This window comes from Macaca fascicularis, chromosome 2 (assembly GCF_037993035.2).
Source record: "Macaca fascicularis isolate 582-1 chromosome 2, T2T-MFA8v1.1".
NCBI lineage: Eukaryota > Metazoa > Chordata > Mammalia > Primates > Cercopithecidae > Macaca > Macaca fascicularis.
In genome coordinates, this window is record NC_088376.1 from 42,331,322 (window position 1) to 42,335,726 (window position 4,405).

The 4,405-nt window shown below is 42.1% G+C and overlaps 1 pseudogene; it reads left to right on the forward strand.

Moving 5' to 3' along the window:
- Positions 1 to 1,458: 1,458 nt before the first annotated feature.
- Positions 1,459 to 2,614, forward strand: LOC135969639 (actin, cytoplasmic 2-like; annotated as a pseudogene).
- The last annotated feature ends 1,791 nt before the right edge of the window (positions 2,615 to 4,405 follow it).

The window sequence follows — 4,405 nt, forward strand, 5'->3', positions numbered from 1 at the left end:
TCATGAGATCTGGTTGTTTAAAAGTGTGTAGCTAAGAATGATGGTTTCCAGCTGCATCCATGTCCCTACAAAGGACACAAATTCATCCTTTTTTATGGCTGCATAGTATTCCATGGTGTATATGTGCTACATTTTCTTAATCCAGTCTGTCACTGATGGACATTTGGGTTGATTCCAAGTCTTTGCTATTGTGAATAGTGCCGCAATAAACATATGTATGCATGTGTCTTTATAGCAGCATGATTTATAATCCTTTGGGTATATACCCAGTAATGGGATGGCTGGGTCATATGGTACATCTAGTTCTAGATCCTTGAGGAATCGCCATACTGTTTTCCATAATGGTTGAACTAGTTTACAATCCTGCCAACAGTGTAAAAGTGTTCCTTTTTCTCCACATCCTCTCCAGCACCTGTTGTTTCCTGACTTTTTAATGATCGCCATTCTAACTGGTGTGAGATGGTATCTCATTATGGTTTTGATTTGCATTTCTCTGATGACCAGTGATGATGAGCATTTTTTCATGTGTCTGTTGGCTGTATGAATGTCTTCTTTTGAGAAATGTCTGTTCATATCCTTTGCCCACTTTTTGATGGGGTTGTTTGTTTTTTTCTCGTAAATTTGTTTGAGTTCTTTGTAGGTTCTGGATATTAGCCCTTTGTCAGATGAGTAGATTGCAAAAATTTTCTCCCATTCTGTAGGTTGCCTGTTCACTCTGATGGTAGTTTCTTTTGCTGTGCAGAAGCTCTTTAGTTTAATTAGATCCCATTTGTCAATTTTGGCTTTTGCTGCCGTTGCTTTTGGTGTTTTAGACATGAAGTCTTTGCATCATTCTTAGCAAACTATCACAAGAACAGAAAACCAAACACCGCATGTTCTCACTCATAGGTGGGAACTGAACAATGAGATCACTTGGACTCGGGAAGGGGAACATCACACACCGCGGCCTATCATGGGGAGGGGGGAAGGGGGAGGGATTGCATTGGGAGTTATACCTGATGTAAATGACGAGTTGATGGGTGCTGATGAGTTGATGGGTGCAGCACAGTAACATGGCACAAGTATACATATGTAACAAACCTGCACGTTATGCACATGTACCCTAGAACTTAAAGTATAATAATAATTAAAAAAAAAAAAAGTGTGTAGCACCTCCCCCTTTGCTCTCTTCCTCCTTCTCTGGCCATGTAAGATGTGCCTTCTTCCCCTTTGCCTTCTGCCATGATTGTAAGTCTCCTGAGGCCTCCCCAGCCATGGTTCCTGTACAGTCTGTAGAACTGTGAGCCAATTAAACCTCTTTTATTTATAAATTGTCCAGTCTCAGGTAGTTCTTTATATAGCAATATGAGAATGGACTAATACAATTAAGGAAATTCATCTTATTGTATAACTGTTAGAAATATTTCCATCAGGGTCTCAGTCACAGCCGCCAGCCCACACACTCTGCTCTCCCACCACTCCACCACCCCCCTCCTCTGCCAGTCACAATGGAAGAAGAAATCGCCGTGCTCTTCATTGACAATGGCTCCTACATGTGAAAAACTGGATTTGCTGGGGCGATGCTTCCTGAGCCATGTTCCCCTCCATTGTTGGGTGCCCCTGGCACCATAGTGTGATGGTGGGCATGGGCCAGAAGGATTCCTATGTGGGTGATGAGGCCCAGACTAAGCACGGCATCCTGACCCGAAGTACCCCATCAAACATGACGTCATCACCAATGGGGTGGGACAACATGGAGAAGATCTGGCACCACACCTTCTACAACAAGTTGCATGTGGCCCCGGAGGAGTACCTGGTGCTGCTGACCAAGGCCCCCCCAAACCCCAAGGCCAACTGAGAGAAGATGACTAAGATCACGTTTGAGATCTTCAACACCCTGGCCACGTACATGGCCATCCAGGCTGTGCTGTCCCTTTACGCCTCTGGGCACACCAGTGGCATTGCCATGGACTCTGGAGATGGGGTCACCCACATGGTACCCATCTATGAGGGCTACGCCCTCCCCCACACCATCCTGCATCTGGACCTGGCTGGCTGGGACCTGACTGATTACCTCATGAAGATCCTCACCAAGTGCACCTACAGTTTCACTACCATGGCTGAGCAGGAGATGAAGCGTGACATCAAGAAGAAGCTGTGCAATGTCTCCCTGGACTTTGAGCACAAGATGGCCACTGCCGCATCCTCCTCCTCCCTGGAGAAGAGCTACGAGGTGCCTGATAGCCAAGTCATCACCATTGGCAACGAGTGGTTCTCGTATCTGGAGGTGCTGTTTCAGCTTTCCTGGGCATGGAATCTTGCGGCATCCACGAGACCACCTTCAACTCCATCATGAAATATGACGTGGACATCTGCAAAGACCTGTATGCCAAAATGGTGCTGTCCAGTGGCACCACCATGTATCTGGGCATTGCCACCAGGATGCAGAAGGAGATCACTGCCCTGGCACCCAGGACTATGAAGATCAAGATCATCACGCCCCCCAGAGTGCAAGTACTTAGTGTGGATCAGTAGCTCCATCCTGGCCTCACTGTCCACCTTCCAGCAGATGTGGATTAGCAAGCAGGAGTAGGATGAGTTGGACCCCTCCATTGTCCACCACAAATGCTTCTAAATGGACTGCAAGTAGATGTGTAGCATTTGCTGCATGGGTTAATTCAGAAGTATAAATTTGCCCTTGGCAAATGCGTACACCTCATGCTAGCCTCACAAAACTGGAATAGCCTTCACAAAGAAATTGTCCTTGAAACTTGTATCTGATATCAGCACTGGATTGTAGAACTTGCTGATTTTTTTTGACCTTGTATTCAAGTTAACTGTTCTCCTTGGTATTTGTTTAATACTCTGTACATCTCTTTCATTTCAACCCTTAGTACATACATGTGGTTTGGTGACTTCATGGCTAAGAATGTGCTTGTGGAAGACAAGTCTGTAGCTTGGTGAGTCTGCATGGCCAGCAGTCTCCGATCTGTGCAGGGTATTAATGTGTCAGGGCTGAGTGTTTTGGGATTTCTCTAGAGGCTCGCATGGGCTTCTGAACCAATTGTTTCTGTCCTGCTGGTCTGTCAGGGTTGGAACAGTCTAAGCCATAGGACCCAGTTTCCTTCTTAGCTGATGTTTTCCTGCCAGAACACCATGGACTGTTGCTTGCCTTGAGTTGGAAGTAGTTTGCATTTACACCTGTACATGTATTTATCCTTTTAATTTATGTAAGGTTTTTTTTTGTATGCAATTCTGGATTCTTTAAAGAGATGACAACAAATGTTGGTTTTCTACTGTTATGTGAGAACCTCAGGCCTCAGCAAAACGTCATTGTGTAAGTAGAAATAAAAGTGCTGCTGTTAAAAAAAAAGGAAAAAAGAAAAAAAATGAAATATTTCCCTCAGTTTCCTGTTTGCTTTTTAGCTTTCTGTATTATACTTTAAAAATATTTTTATTTTCCCCCAAACAATGCATACAGTTATTATAAAAGTCAAAGTATATAAGGCTTATAATAAAGTAGAAGTCCTTCATTGCAGTTCTACTCACTGAGTTCATGCTTTCCAGAAACAACTGTTTTCGCTTCTCTTAGCTATTTCTCTGGCATTTATCTACAACTTCTAAATAATATGCTTATATTACTTTTCTTTATTATATCAATTTTAGATGTTTTCTATTGACTTCTGTCAATGGATGTTGAAGATTTATCTCTTTTATAATAGTTCCTCCTTCCTCTCCCATATATATACTTATGCCTTCTATTGGCTCTCTATATGTACTATTTAATTTTTGGGTTGGTCAACATTCAGTGTTTATATTATTTTGACTATTTAAATGTTATTTGTAGTTGAGCTGAATAATTTACTGTGATTAGATTTCCATTCCTGTCAACTCTTTGTTTTTCTTGGAGTTAACAATAGCCTCAGGTTTTTATTTGCTTGAAACTGGTAGATTGGTAGTTTTAGTAGGCCCAAAATAGTTGAATATTTTCAATTTTATATGTTTCAACTTAATACACCTCTTTGACTAGAATCAAGCACATTGAATAAGACCTTTTTTTTCTTTTGAAGATATCATCCTGGAGCCCTTCATCCTCTTACACTAGTCCTTCTATTTAGGTTGTATCTCAACTCAAGGAGGCTGTGCTATGCTTGGTGTTTTCGACTATAGAAGTCCACTGGAATGATTTCCTAGAAAGTAAATCTGTAGTTTTGATACAGTTAAGCAGGCCTAGTCAATTTTTTTGATGGGACAGAGGTAAAAATCTGGAATTTTATTTTATTTATGTATTTATGTCTTTATGTATTTATTTATTTAAGACAGAGTCTTGCTCTGTGCTTAGGCTGGAGTGCAGTGGCACAATCTCAGCTCACTGCAACCTCTGCCTCCCAGGTTCAAGCGAATTTTGTGTCTCAGCCTCCTGAGT